This window comes from Euprymna scolopes, chromosome 46 (assembly GCF_053919585.1).
Source record: "Euprymna scolopes isolate OS-2025 chromosome 46, ASM5391958v1, whole genome shotgun sequence".
Classification (NCBI taxonomy): domain Eukaryota; kingdom Metazoa; phylum Mollusca; class Cephalopoda; order Sepiida; family Sepiolidae; genus Euprymna; species Euprymna scolopes.
In genome coordinates, this window is record NC_136527.1 from 200368599 (window position 1) to 200386588 (window position 17990).

Below are 17990 nucleotides of genomic sequence, written 5' to 3' on the forward strand. Positions count from 1 at the left end.
ACGATTCGAACCCCGCGACACGAGACATCTCTGGCTCGATTAGCGAAGACCGTATCCATTCGGCTACCATTAATCGTGTGAAATAGCGTTGAATTTTAAACATTTTAATTCAAATGTTCATTACGTCAGACAGACAGTGATCAAGTCGTTATACGACGATCTACGCATAAGAGCTAAATTGACCGACTTTTATTCAACAGAAAGTGCTCAACTATAAGAAACGTATTTCTTAAAGGGGCTGTCATAATTATTTTTTTACTATAATAATTAAATACCTACAGACACTAGTGTTTCATCCTTTCGGGATTCTTCAGTGCAGGGTGTCACAATTACTACCAGTCGAACGATTCGAACCCCGCGACACGAGACATCTCTGGCTCGATTAGCGAAGACCGTATCCATTCGGCTACCATTAATCGTGTGAAATAGCGTTGAATTTTAAACATTTTAATTCAAATGTTCATTACGTCAGACAGACAGTGATCAAGTCGTTATACGACGATCTACGCATAAGAGCTAAATTGACCGACTTTTATTCAACAGAAAGTGCTCAACTATAAGAAACGTATTTCTTAAAGGGGCTGTCATAATTATTTTTTTACTATAATAATTAAATACCTACAGACACTAGTGTTTCATCCTTTCGGGATTCTTCAGTGCAGGGTGTCACAATTACTACCAGTCGAACGATTCGAACCCCGCGACACGAGACATCTCTGGCTAGATAGATATAAATAGATAGTTATATATATATATATATATATATATATATATAGATAGATAGATAGATATATTATATATATATATAGTTAGATAGATAGATAGATAGATAGATAAAAGTCATATATAAAAAGTCATATATAAAAAAGTCATATATATATATATATATATGTATATATATATATATATATATATATATAAAAGAAAGCAACAAAAAAACGATTTTTTAAATCTCTCGCATGCTGAACACAAATTGTCTGTACCTTTTTTCTTCACACTTTCTTATCGTAATGGCCACAATTTCATTACAAGTCTCTAGTTTTGATTGGGGCTCGTCATGTATTGTCGAATCATTCAAACTATTTCGACAACGAATGGAACTTTACTTCACCGCCAACGCGAAGAAACACGAGGATAAAGCCCCTCTAATACTTCCCACGACCGGCAAAGAAGGTTTACGCCGGTATAATAGTTGGTCGATGTCGGATGATGATCGCAAGGATCCACAAATAATATTTGCTGCATTTTTGGAGCAGCTAGAACCGGCAACAAATCACCGCGTTTGTAGACTGGAACTCGGAAAATACCAGCAGAGACCAAATGAAACAACCGACATCAACAGATGTTGACTATTGGCAAAGAAATGTGATTTCAGTGCCGATAAATTAAACGAACGTCGAGTTACTAATTGCCAACACACCAATACCCGAACTGCAAAAGGAACTGTTAAACAAACCAAAGGGTTGCAGAATCAAGGCACCTGTTAGATTAGCCCGTTCACACGAGGCTTCTACAGTTTATGTCAACCAGCTCCACCAGATACAGGAATCACCAAAGATAGCCGCAGTAAGCCGCGGTACACACCAATAAGGGATTGACTAAAAACGCGGACAAACCTGCAAAAATTGTGGACGCAGTCATCGTTTTGACAAAGAACACTACCCTGCCAAAAATGATATATGCCACACATGTGGCAAAACAGGTCACTGGGCTACAGTTTGTATCTCAGGGAAGCACAACACCGAGAGACAACAAGGAAGGCCCTGGCATAACAGTCATAACCAACAACGGGAGTTTGACAAGAAAATCAACAGCGTCGCGTAACACGATGACCAATCCATGACTGACATAGGCACGGCAATGGAGAACCTCACTTTTAGCTCCATCACAACTAACAGCGGAAAGTCAGCAAACATGAAAGATCCTCGAAATGAGGCATTTGTTGATCTAAGCATTAAGCTAAGGGACCACCCAGGCACTCGTACCTTCAACCTGAAAGTAGATTCAGGGGCACAAGCAAATGCATTGCCTATCCGCATATTCCGCAACATGTACCCTAGCAGTATAGACGAAGCTGGAAACCCAATGTCCGGATCACACACATCAACACAATGTCTGTTAACAACCTACAACAATACCAGGATAAACTGTTATTGCACCACAACTTTTAGGTGCAAGTATAAAATCCCCCAGAATACTATTTTCTTGACTGAATATGTTTTCATAATCATGTGTAGCTTTGCGTGTTGGATTTTCAGTTGTTTTTAAGAGGGGACGTCTGTTATGTCTTAAATATTTTCCTTGTGCTGTTTTTGCTAAATACGAACGAGGCTCTTTTAATTTTCTTAACAATTTTACCTTTCTGGTTCGATTTTCATTGGGAGCGAATTCATTAGTTGTTGGGCGATGACGATTTATATTTTAATGGGGATGTCCGTAGTGCTAACATTGCTAGATATGGGTCTTGGTTGCTTTCAAATGACTTTATTAGTGTCTGTTTTATAGTTTGTATATTTCTTTATACTATTCCATTGGATTGTGAATAGTTCGGACTTGTCCTGATGTGTTTGAAATCCCAATCTTTAAAGAAATTGTTTAAATTCTGATGATGCGAACTCAGGTCCATTGTTGCTGATCGCAATTTGTGGAAAACTGGCGGTTGTTGGTTTCTATGATTTTAAACAGTGTGTGCATATGTGGCTATCATTTCTGTTATCTGATGATTTACGTTGATCCAATATATGACTTCTTTTGCTCGTGCAATGCATTTCTCTATTTCTAAGTGTCCCGTATGGATCTTTTGTAGGACTTCTTTTCTTAAAGAGGTGGGGACCGTTATTCGTGTACCTTTTAGTACTAGTCCTTCGCCGACTGATAGAAGTGACGTCACAGCTCGGGTGTGTGTATACGCATGAATGTGAGTGTGTGTATGAGGCTGTGTATATGCGTGAGTGTGTGTGTGCGTACGTGCGTGCGTATATTGTCGCTGATCACAATTTGTGGAAAACAAAATTTTGCGAAAGTGTTTTTATTTTCTTGATTACTATGCGGGATTTACAGTCATCAGGTTTGTGAATATGTTAAAGAGCATCTCTCCTCTCTCTCTCTCTCTCTCTCTCTCTCTCTCTCTCTCTCTCTCTCTCTCTCTGGCTCTTTCATACTCTCTCTATTTTCTCTCTCTGTGTCTCTATTAGATAGTAGATCGAGAGAGAGAGGGAGAGGGTGGGAGGAGGTCAGAGAGATATTTTTGTAGTTAATCCACGTTGCAGGAAGTAACGTTTCATCTAACCGGATGTCATGTGATGCTACGTGGCAAGGTTGGTGAAACCTTGAGTCTCTCAGAAAATGCCGAGCCGAGCAGAAGTCTAAAATGGTTCTCTCCTAAGTAAGGGGGGAGATGCGCGCCCCAGACGTGGGACGTGGTAGGTACCCACAGTGGAGACCATCGATGGCGGCATCTGCAGATCATGCCTGGGAGAATAAAAGGTTGAAAACCCAACATCTGTCTTCATCTTGTGTATTCCGGCGAAAACAGCAAGAGAGCTCCACCAAGATGAAGACTCTCCCAGAGCAGCGGAACCAGGTATGAATCTTCTTTAATTCAAACACATAAATACGCAACAAGCGTCCTAACACTAGACAAACGGTTTAAGGGATCTTGGGTCTCGTTCTCTCGTCTCTTAACACTCGTAATATCTCTCTCATTGTCGTAAACTTCTTCTCTTCATTAGTAAAATGGACACGTCATCACCAGGGTACCAGTATCCCTCAAGTAAAGTGTCCAAGTCAAATCCTCTTCTTTTCCCTCCCTTATGTAAAAGATATCAAAGTATCTCGTTGTGTAGCCTATTGTTACTACATATGCTTTATTGTATAAATGAAAAAAATGTCTGTCGCTACTTTCGTCCATGGTGTTACTGGTATTTCATGGTGTTACTGGTATTTCATGTTGTTACTGGTATTCCATGGTGTTACTGGTATTTCATGGTGCATTAGAAATTCTGACGGTTGTTGGTTTCTATGATTTTAAACAGTGTGTGCATGTGTGCCTATCATTTCTGTTATCTGATGATTTACGTTGATCCAATATATGACTTCCTTTGCTCGTGCAATGCATTCCTCTATTCCTAAGTGTCCCGTATGGATCTTTTGTAGGACTTCTTTTCTTAAAGAGGTGGGGACCGCTATTCGTGTACCTTTTAGTACTAGTCCTTTGACGACCGATATTTCATCCCGAACTGGCATATACGGCGCTATTTTGAGTGGTATGTCTTTATTTTCTGGCCGACTTGACGTTGCATATTTTATACGCATCTCGATGGACGTCAAGTTTTTGGTCGTATTGTTTTAGAATCGTGTGGATATATTTGTCCATCAACATATCAGGTATCTCTTGTGTGCTGTCCGATATATATGCACGCGATAATGCATCAGCAATTACGGATTCTCGACCTGGGACATATCACACTTTAAATCCATATTTTTGGAGTGCCATGAGAAATCTTTGTATTCTCGGAGAGTTTTTCGTGATTGTTTTTTTTTTTAAATCTGCCTTAATGGTTTATGATCGTTTTCAATAGAAAATTTTCTTCCATAGACGAATTGGTGAAATTTGTTACAGGCAAACACTATGCTAAATGTTTCCAATTCAACAGGGCTATAGTTTTGTTCAGCAGGAGTTGTCGATCGTGATGCGTATGATACAGGTAGCCATGTTTCATTATGTTTTTGTTGTAGAAGTGCGTGCACGTCATTGCCAGCATCAGTGGTAACTTTTATTTCTTTAGAAGGATCATAGAATTAAAAAAATTGTTATTATATATTTTAATTTCTCTACAGCCTCTATTTGAGATTTTTCAAATGACCAGAGTGCATCGTTGTGTAGGAGTTTTCTTAGCGGTGTAGTTACCTCCGAATATTCCGCTATGAATTTATATAGGTAATTTGTTTATTTTCGGGAAGAGGCATGTCTATGATAACCTGTATTTTGGAGGGTTTATTCCTTATGAGTAATAAGATGACCGAAGTACATATAGATCAACTGCTTTCAGAAGCCCACAGTATTAATGCTGAAGTCCTTCTGGGGTTCATCCTAGGCCCAGCTCTCTTCCTGATCTACATTAATGATCTCCCAAAACACATACTGAAATCATTCGTTGACATCTATGCTGACGACACGACCATCTATGGCAACACATCAAAGGCCGTAAATGACAAAGTACTCTCTGATTCTAGCTCCTCTGATCTTGAGCGCGTGGTACAATGGGTGAAGAGATGGCTGGTTACTTTTAATGCATCACAAACCAAGCTCCTATCTTTACATCATCAACGCCCTGCTCCATCTGACATCAATTGAAATGGATGGCTCTCGTCTTGGGAAGGCTTTATGTTCTGACAAGCTTCTGGGATTGACCCTTACTCCTGATCTGAAATGGAACACGTACATCGTCTGTTGTCAAGTTCGCTGGGAAAATGATGGGATCCTTTTACCGCTCCAGTAGATATCTCACTGCTGATGCAATTCTCTATCTATATAAAAACCAAATACGTCCAAGGATGGAGATCTGCTGCCACATCTGGGTAGGAGCTGCTAAAAACTTATGCTGCCTTGAAAGAGTACAAAATAGACTTCGTAGCCTAGTGGGGGTGTCCCTTTCTCTTCCCTGCAACCTCTCTCGCACAGAAGAGACGTTGCGATCCCGTCTTTGTTTTATCGTTACTTCCGTGGCAGGTGCAATCTCTGGTCCTCCTTCGCCAATCTTTCACGAAAAACATCCGTCCACCTTAAACAACTGTCAAAAAATTTCCCCCACTCTTTATCTCTGCCTAAATCAAAACGCAGATTTCATGAACAAAGCTTCTTTCTTAGAAGTCCACGCCTGTGGAACTCTCTTTCGTTTGCCTGTTTCCCACCTGACTACCACTTGGATGTCTTCAAGTCCAATATAAATAAATTCCTGATAAACCACCCCTTTAAGTAAGACATTTGATCAAATCTCCATTACTAAAAGATTAATACGATATTATCCCATTGATTAATGTATAAGCAATAGCCTTTATCCCCAACTGGCTTACGGGTCTTCATAAGTGGTGACTACCATGTAAAAAAGAAGAATTAAATTATAAATTTCAAACAATCGGTTATTGAATCGAAAATTAGAGACATTTTTTCGATTCCGATACCTCAAAAAGTTCCGATTCTTTTTACAACCTTTTCGGTATAAAATTTCAAATTTGTTTGTTAGCTTTTATTTATTTGTATCTTTTAAAAATTTTCTATTTTATCCTTACAAACTGCCGACACCTGATATGTGCCGTTCGTAAAATAGGGAAACATGTTTTCGATTCCAATACGTCCAAAAGTTACGATTTAAAAAAACAAATTTTTCGGTATAAAATTTCAGATATTTTGTTAGCTTTTATTTTTATGTTTTTCAATTTTCTATTTTACCCCCTCAAAATCCGGCGCCCCCTGACATGGGCTGCTCATAAAATAGGGACACATTTTTCTGATGTCGATATCTCTACAAGTCCCGATGTTTTACAACCTTTTTAGGCATAAAATTTCAGATTTTTTTCTTAGCTTTCATTTATTTTTATTTTTTCGTTTTACCCTCTCCATATGCTGCCCTCTTGAACGTCTCGCCCGGGGCGGACCGAGCCCCGCCCCGTCCTTGATACGCCACTGTGTGAACTACATAATCCCTGACCTGAACAGAGGACTCTACACTTTACCGTGAAAGTGAAAAAACTCTAAGATACAAAGACCTCTGCCGTACGAAAATGAAAGCTTCCAATGATTGACTTGCATTGAATTACAACTTTTGATACTGGACATAGAATGGTAAAATGATAATCTGATAAAAATAACGAAATACAGTTTACGGGTTTAGAAAGTTTACATCTGCACATTTTACACGTGTCATAAACTTGTTCATGTTTCACAAAGATACAACTGAGAAATTTTAATAATCATTTCTATACTGAATTTTCAAATGTAATGTTTATTTATCTGTGACTTTCAATCTTGAATGAATAAAAGAACACAAATATATTTAAAGAAATAATTTTATTTCCAATCTGTTATTTAATTAAAGAAAAGAAACAGTTGAAAATCTAATTAAAAATTGGGAATGAAAAATATATAAAATGTTTGAATCATTTAATGAGTCAGACGTTGGTAAAAATGTATAATTTTATTTCCAATCTGTTGATTAATTAAAGAAAAGAAACTGTTAAAATTATAATTAAAAATTGGGAATGAAAAATATATAAAACAAAAGAAATTGATTTTTTTGCATCTTGAAATTATTGGTGTTGGTTGCCATATACGTCCTGTGTTTTGCATCTTGAAATTATTTGTGTTGCTTATCATATGCGTCCAGTTTTTTGCATCGTGAAATTATTGGTATTGGTTGTCATGAGTCCAGTTTTTTGCAATAGAAATTATTGCTGGTGGTTGTCATATACGTCCAGTTTTTTCATCTTGAAATTATTGGTGTTGCTTATCATATGGGTCCAGTTTTTTTCATCTTGAAATTATTGGTGTTGCTTATCATATGCGTCCAGTTTTTTTTCATCTTGAAATTATTGGTGTTGCTTATCATATGCGTCCAGTTTTTTTCATCTTGAAATTATTGGTGTTGCTTATCATATGCGTCCAGTTTTTTTGCATCCTGAAATTATTGGTGTTGCTTGTCATATATGTCCAGTTTTTTGCATCTTGAAATTATTGGTGTTGGTTGTCATATACGTCGAGTTTTTTTGCAATAGAAATTATTGGTGTTGCTTGTAATATGCGTCCAGTTTTTTACAATATAAATTATTGGAGTTGCTTGTCATATGCGTCCAGTTTTTTGCAATATAAATTATTGGAGTTGCATGTCATATACGTCCAGTTTTTTGCATCTTGAAATTATTGGTGTTGCATGTCATATGTGTCCAGTTTTTTGCATTTTGAAATTATTGATGTTGGTTGTCATATAAGTCCAGGTTTGTTCAATAGTGTTGGTTTTTATATACTGCGGTTTTTGCACCTTTACATTATTTGTGTTAGTTGTCATATACATCCAGTTTTTTTGCAATTGAAATTATTGGTGTTGGTGGTCATATATGTTCAGTTTTATTGTATAGAATTATTGGTGTTGGTATTGATATAGGTCCCGTTTTTATAATAGAAATTATTGGCGTAGGTTTGCATAAATGGTCAGTTTCTCCAATAGAAATTATTGGTGTTTATTTTGCCGACTGTTTTGTTTTGGTTTGCAGCAGACATTTTTATGATATTATTTGTTTGACTGTCTTATTGCATAATCTTATTGATGGTGTGTATGTACGGATGAAGTGTATTCTTGTATGGAAGTATTTTAAGATTATCCTTTATTAAGAAAGTTGATTTTACTAAAAAATGTCTATAACTTAAAAATATTATCGGTTTTTATATATTTTTACAAATTTCGGAAATGAAGGTTTTATGTGTTCCTCGTACATCATTGCAATGAACTTCTTTTCAGCATGATTTTCGGATATGTTAAACAAATATGTTTTTAGTATATTCAAAAACACATTACTTTAACAGATTAGTTTAACATATTCCAAAAATCATATTAGGTTATCATATTCCAAAAGCTTATTAGTTTAACATATTCCAAAAGCATATTAGTTTAACATATTCCGAAAAACATATTAGTTTAATATGTTAAACAAAAATGTTTTCGAATGTGTTAAGCCAATATGTTTTATGATATGTTAAACTAATATGTTTATAGGATACGTTAAACTAATATTTTAGGATATGTTAAACTAATATTTTAGGATATGTTAAACTAATATGTTTTTTGGATACGTAAAACTAATATCTGCTGAATATGTTAAGCTAATATGTTTTCATATGTTCAACTAATTTTGATAAGATAAGCTAATGTTTTTGGATATGTTAAACTAATACATTTTTGAACATGTTAAACTTATATTGTTTAGAATATGTAAACTTAATGTTTTTTTCTGAAAGAATCTCCTTAGATAACAAAGTGTTGGATTTAAATTGGTTAATTTTTATGTAATTATTTCATTAAATTTAATGCTGAATCAATTTGTGGAAAAAGGTATTTTATGTTGTTTTTTTAAATTTATTTTTCCAGTTATCCATGGTGTTACTCTTAGTTGTTTTATTGTAGAGTGCATGAACTCTGCTTTGGATCTTATTTCAATTATTTTGGGAAAAGTTTTCCTTATTCTTTATGTCGTAAAATTATTTTTGATTTGATCGACTTGTAGAAGTGCAAGTCCTCATATGTCTCACTAAGGTTGAGTTTTTAGAAATCGAATATTCACGATATGCAAGACTATTTCTTTTTTCCACTGTGAGTTCTCATATGTTTCATTAAATTTGATTTATTAGAACAAGAATAAACACATATTTTACAAGAATATGGCTTTTAACCACTGTGTGTTCTCATATGTGCAATTAAATTTGATTTATAAGAACAAGAATAATCACATTTTACAAGGATATGACTTCACCACTGTGAGTTCTCATATGTGTCACTAAATGTGACTTTTGAGAACAAGAATAATCACATATTTTACAAGAATATGGCTTTTCACCACTGTGAGTTCTCATATGTGTCATTAAATTTGATTTATTAGAACAAGAATAATCACATATTTTACAAGAATATGGCTTTTCACCACTGTGAGTTCTCATATGTGTCATTAAATTTGATTTATTAGAACAGGAATAATCACATATTTTACAAGAATATGGCTTTTCACCACTGTGAGTTCTCATATGTGTCATTAAATTTGATTTATTAGAACAGGAATAATCACATATTTTACAAGAATATGGCTTTTCACCACTGTGAGTTCTCATATGTGTCATTAAATTTGATTTATTAGAACAGGAATAATCACATATTTTACAAGAATATGGCTTTTCACCACTGTGAGTTCTCATATGTCTCACTAAATTTGATTTATTAGAACAAGAATAATCACATATTTTACAAGAATATGGCTTTTCACCACTGTGAGTTCTCATATGTTTCCCTAAATCTGATTTTTGAGCACTAGAATAATCACATATTTTACAAGAATATGGCTTTTCACCACTGTGAGTTCTCATATGTTTCACTAAATTTGATTTTTTAGAACAAGAATATGCACACATTTTACAAGAATATGGTTTTTCTTTAGTGTGAGTTCTTATATGCATGACTAACTGTGATTTCCGCGAAAAGGAATAATCACACATATTACAAGTATATGGTTTTTCGCTATTGTGAGTTTTAGTATGTTCCATTAAATCCGATTTTCCAGAGAAGGAACATCCACACACTTCACATGAATATGTTTTCTCACTAGTGTGAGATCTCATATGTGACTCTAAATCTGATTTTCCAGAACAAGAATAATCACACACTTCGCATAAATATGTATTTTTCTCTGTGCGAGTTTTCATATGTGAAACTAAATTTGATTCATCAGAACAAGTATATTCATGTATTTCACGAGAATATGCATCTGCTGCACTGTGAGTTTGTATGTGTGTCACTAAATTTGATTCATCAGAACAAGTATATTCATGTAGTTCACGAGGATATGCATCTTCTGCAGCGTGAGTTTGTATGTGTGTCACTAAATTTGATTCATCAGAACAAGTATATTCATGTAGTTCACGAGGATATGCATCTTCTGCACTGTGAGTTTGTATGTGTGTCACTAAATTTGATTCATCAGAACAAGTATATTCATGTATTTCACGAGGAGATGCATCTTCTGCACTGTGAGTTTGTATGTGTGTCACTAAATTTGATTCATCAGAACAAGTATATTCATGTATTTCACGAGGATATGCATCTTCTGCACTGTGAGTTTGTATGTGTGTCACTAAATTTGACTCATCAGAACAAGTATATTCATGTATTTCACGAGAATATGCATCTTCTGCACTGTGAGTTTGTATGTGTGTCACTAAATTTGACTCATCAGAACAAGTATATTCATGTATTTCACGAGAATATGCATCTTCTGCACTGTGAGTTTGTATGTGTGTCACTAAATTTGACTCATCGGAACAAGTATATTCATGTATTTCACGAGAATATGCATGTTCTGCACTGTGAGTTTGTATGTGTGTCACTAAATTTGACTCATCGGAACAAGTATATTCATGTATTTCACGAGAATATGCATCTTCTGCACTGTGAGTTTGTATGTGTGTCACTAAATTTGACTCATCGGAACAAGTATATTCATGTATTTCACGAGAATATGCATCTTCTGCACTGTGAGTTTGTATGTGTGTCACTAAATTTGACTCATCAGAACAAGTATATTCATGTATTTCACGAGAATATGCATCTTCTGCACTGTGAGTTTGTATGTGTGTCACTAAATTTGACTCATCAGAACAAGTATATTCATGTATTTCACGAGAATATGCATCTTCTGCACTGTGAGTTTGTATGTGTGTCACTAAATTTGACTCATCAGAACAAGTATATTCATGTATTTCACGAGAATATGCATCTTCTGCACTGTGAGTTTGTATGTGTGTCACTAAATTTGATTCATCAGAACAAGTATATTCATGTATTTCACGAGGATATGCATCTTCTGCACTGTGAGTTTGTATGTGTGTCACTAAATTTGACTCATCGGAACAAGTATATTCATGTATTTCACGAGAATATGCATCTTCTGCACTGTGAGTTTGTATGTGTGTCACTAAATTTGACTCATCAGAACAAGTATATTCATGTATTTCACGAGAATATGCATCTTCTGCACTGTGAGTTTGTATGTGTGTCACTAAATTTGATTCATCAGAACAAGTATATTCATGTATTTCACGAGAATATTCATCTTCTGCACCGTGAGTTTGTATGTGTGTCACTAAATTTGATTCATCAGAACAAGTATATTCATGTATTTCACGAGGATATGCATCTTCTGCACTGTGAGTTTGTATGTGTGTCACTAAATTTGACTCATCGGAACAAGTATATTCATGTATTTCACGAGAATATGCATCTTCTGCACTGTGAGTTTGTATGTGTGTCACTAAATTTGACTCATCGGAACAAGTATATTCATGTAGTTCACGAGAATATGCATCTTCTGCACTGTGAGTTCTAGTATGCGTTATTAAATCTGATTCATCAGAACAAGAATATTCACATATTTTACAAGAATACATCTTTTCACCAGTAAATGTTTATAAAAATAATGATCAGTTCAAATATATCTGTTCACCAATAAATGTTTATAAAAATAATAATCAGTTCAAATATCTATTTTCATCAGTAAATGTTTATAAGAAAAATGATCAGCTCAAATACATCTTTTCACCTGTTAATGTTTATAAAAATAATGATCAGTTCCAATTCAGCAAAATTGTTCAACCATGAATATCTGTAAATAGAAAATAAATGAAATTCAATATTTTTAGTATTTGTATTCAGTTCGTTTTATCTTAAATAGTAAAATGTTCCATTAACATCCAGACTCTTAATTGATTCATTCTTTTACGTTTTAATTATTTGAATAAAATTGTCTCCGTTTACATGGTATTCGTTATCACACGTTAATACGTTTTACTCTGAAAATATATGCCGCACGGTTTTGATTGATTTTTAACGAAATATGTTGGGGTTTTTTCAGTTCTCCCACAAAGTTCTTCATCTTCTTAAGCTTCAATCGTTCCATCTCATTAAGCTTTATCCTCGGGTAGCTTTTTGCCTTGATAAATTGGTGACTTATTTTTGTTATGATTTTAATAAATTGGATATATCATCAACAGAAATGATGCGTAAAAATGTATTAGCATAAATCGTTAAAACTCAACTACTTCTCGGAAGTAGTTTCGTATAACATATTTTTCTTTCTTTGTTCATTCAATGAAATTCATCAAAGTTTGAGAAACCAAAGACTATGAGACTTACAAAATAACGAAATGCGTGTTTAATTCATACTTTGATTCGTAGAACTCTCAAGAGTTATTCACCTAGCAGACTTTACTCTGAAAAGAGATAGGATCAGGAAAATATTTAGTAAAAATGGTTATCCAGAAGATCTTATTAAAAAATGAAGATTTCAAATTATCAAAATTATTATGCTTTAAAATGTATTCTTTATTTCAAATTACATTTTGGGAAAAGCATAAAATTGAAAAACACATTGTTAGCATGATTATAGCTTTTTTCCTTAGGTTTGGTGTATACTATTAGACCTACCTGTCTTTTGCGCAAAGTCATTGTGCTTTATGTCAACTGCAGTAAGGTTGTTTATCAGTTTAAATTCCAGTGTTATACTGATTTCGTGGGACGTGCTTTCATGGATTTAGAGATCCGGATAAAGCAGGACAATCCATTTAAAATTTAAAAGGGAAAGATAAGATTTGCAGTCTCCCTTCCTCTTCATGCCAAATCACACTGTATTTCTTTGGCGGATTTATTGTTGCTATTTCTTCTGACGAGTTAGGGGCATAATAGATTCACTGATTGACATAATAATTGAATGATTGATTTTGCGATACGAAACAGATGCTGTCAATAATTGTTAAATCTATATTGAATTAAAGGACTAAATTATAAGATGGTCAACATCATGAATTTTGGAATATATTTTTTGTCATTTATTCACTATATTCCTATGTAATGATATTAAGATTCTTAAATAAGTTTTGGTATATATCATAAGAAAATATATTTCTACAGATTATATATATATATGGAAATATTTTTATTCACTTATATTTCTTTTTCATATTTTTATTATATATACAAATCCTTATTTAAGAAGCTCAATATAATTACAAACTACATAACGAAGTCTATATTACAAATTCCGTAATTTTTACTATTTTACAATTCATTACTTCAATTCAGTTAACATTTACAATTCTTAAAATATATGTTTTGTAGCACAAAATCATTCACTTAATAATTATATAAATCAAGGAATCTATTTGCCCTTAACTCATCGGAAGTAAAAGCAACTATTAATCTACCAAAATGGAAATAAAATACGTTTAGGCATGATTAAAAATCCGAACACTTGGAAGAGAAGCCTTCTTATCTCATCTTTTGTTTATTAAAATGTTAAACAAAAATGTTCCATACACGTCATGTTAATGTTTTTTGTAGATTTAATAAAAAGTTAAATGACTTTTTTTTTATTTATAAAATCTATGATTTCGTAAATTGTATTTTTCTCTGGTTAAAATGTTTTAAATTTATTTTTATTAACAGCTCAAATTAATGCCGTATCACAAATACATGTTTTATTCCAGGTACGTGCAAAAATGAATGAGCGATGGCCAAAATGTATTAACATTTTGACCCCCCTTCGCTCATTTTAAAAAGCAATAAGAAAAATAGTACAGAATACAGACTGGTCTATTTAAAAATAAATTAACTAAATTAAGTTATTGTCGTATTTTTTGTTTATTAAAATATAAGATTAACGTACAGAATATTAAAAATTGTCCTCGTCATGTTAAGAAGGATTTTTGTAGATTTTAGTTTTAATCGCAGAACAATAAAAAATTATATTACTTTAATTTGAATTCATTGAGATGAGTATTATTTATTAATTTTTATTTATTTAACTTTTATTCATTAATTTTTATTTATTTAACTTTTATTTATTAATTTTTATTTATTTAACTTTTATTTATTAATTTTTATTTATTAATTTTTATTTATTTAACTGTTATTTATTAATTTTTATTTATTTAACTTTTATTTATTAATTTTTATTGCGGACTATTATCCTCATCTTTTTCTTAGTTGTTTCACGACGTTTCGGCCAACTATTTCTCTGGCCTTCGTCAGGTGGTAACCGCGACGGATAGAAACTCTGGCGCAGTTGATAGAGACGTTAAATCTCTACGGTTCCAGGTGAGAATTGTCTGAAGATAGCGGTTTTAATCCTATCCAAATCCGGCCAGAGGCTTACTTGGCCAAAACGTGGTGAGACAACAACTACGACTGGCAGTAATTACAGAGAATGCAGTCAGGAAATTCAGAGTTCCTATCCGTCGCGGTTACAACCTGACGGAGACCAGAGAAACAGTTGGCCGAAACGTCGTGAAAAAACTAAGAAGAAGATGAGGATAATAGTCCGCAATAAATAAAAATTAATAAATAAAAGTTAATTTTTATAGTAAAATCCATATTTTTATATTTAGCAGAGAAGCAAACAAATAATTAAAAAAAAATCAAATATACAATAAATAAATGTTACCGTTGCGAATAAAATTTACTTTAGTTTAAAAATTTAATTTACTGGTTCATTTTTTTTGCATTTGAAAGTAGTTTTAAATGTGTTTTTTCAGAGTTCTTTTTATTGCATAACGAAAAATGTTTTTTAGTAGGAACATCTATTTATTTATAAATTGTATATTTTATTTTTAATTGCAGAAAATACAAGCCTTTTTTTATATAAAAAAAATCTACATTTTTATAAACGTGATAATTTATTTTTAATTGCAGAACAATACAAGTTTACTATAGTAAAATCTATATTTTATAAACTGTATGTACTTTTTTAATTGCAGAAAAATTCGATTCCTCATTTTCCTCAAACGGATACAATCATATCATTTTAATGGGATATGCTCTGATAAAATCCGAAAACTTGGAAGAGAAGCTGCTAATTACCATATACTTTTACTTACATTACGCCAATTATATATATATATATATATATATATATATATATATACACACATTATATGTATACGCATACACATTATATATATACATACACATATATATATACATACACATATATATACATACACATATATATACACATTATATATATACACACATTATATATATACACACATTATATATACACACATTATATATATACATACACATTATATACGCATACAAATTACATATATATACACACATACACATTGTATATACACACACATACACATATATATATATACACACACATACACATATATATATACACACACATACACATATATATACACATACACACACACATATATATATACACATACACACATATATACACATACACACATATATATACACATGCACACACATATATACACACACACACATATATACACATACACATTATATACAAACACATTATATATATACACACATACACATACATACACACATACACATATATACATGCATACACATTATATATATATATACACATTATATATACACATTATATATATACATACACATTTTATATAAATATACACTTAGTCATTATATATATAAAAATCCGAAAACTTGAAAGAGAAGCTGCAAATTACCATATATTTTTACTTACATCACGCCATTGTTATATGCATATATATATATATATATATATATATATATATACTTATATATATATATATTTACATACACATTATATGTATATACATACACATTATATCTATATACATACATACACATTATATGTATATACATACACATTATATATAAACATTATATATACATATTATTTTTATACACACATATACTATATATATACACACATTATATATATACACATTATATATATACAGACATACACATTATATAGATACATATATATTATACATATACACACGCATATTATATATACACATACACATTATATATACACACATACACATATATATATATATACAAACATACACATATATATACACACATACATATATACACACATACACATATATATACACATACAAATATATACACATACATATACACACATACATATTATATATATAAAGACATACACATATATATACACACATACACATTATATATATACACACACATACACATTATACTTATGCACACATACACATTATATATACAAACATACAAAATATGTATATACATACCCATTATATATAACCGTTATATATATACACACATACAGATTACATATATACACACATAAACATTATATATATACACACATATATGTGCACATTATATACATGCACATTATATATATGCACATGCATATAATCTATATATATACACACATACACATACACACATACATATATATACACACACATACACATATATATATATACATACACACATATATACACATACACATGTATACACGCACATATATATATATATATATACATACACATTATATATACACACATACACATATATATACACACATACACATATATATACACACACATAAACATTATATATATACACACATACACATAATATATACATATACACACATACACATTATATATACATATACACACATACACATTATATATACACACACATTATATATACACACACATGCACATTATATATACACACGTACACATTATATATATACATACACATTATATATATACATACACATTATATATATGTACACATTACATATATACACACATACACATTATATATCTATACAGACACATACACATTATATATATATACACATACACATTATATATACACACATGCACATTATATATATACACATACACATTATATATACACACATACACAATATATATACACATACACAATATATATACACATACACAATATATATACACATACACAATATATATACACATACACAATATATATACACACATACACAATATATATACACACATACACAATATATATACACACATACACAATATATATACACACATACACAATATATATATATATATATATATATACATTGTATATACACATACACATTATATATATACACACATACACATTAAATATATACACACATACACATTAAATATATACACATTATATATATGCACATACACATTATCTATATATATACACACATACACATATATATATACACATACATAAACATTATATATACACACATATACATTATATATACACACATATACATTATATATATACACACATACACATTATATATATACACACATA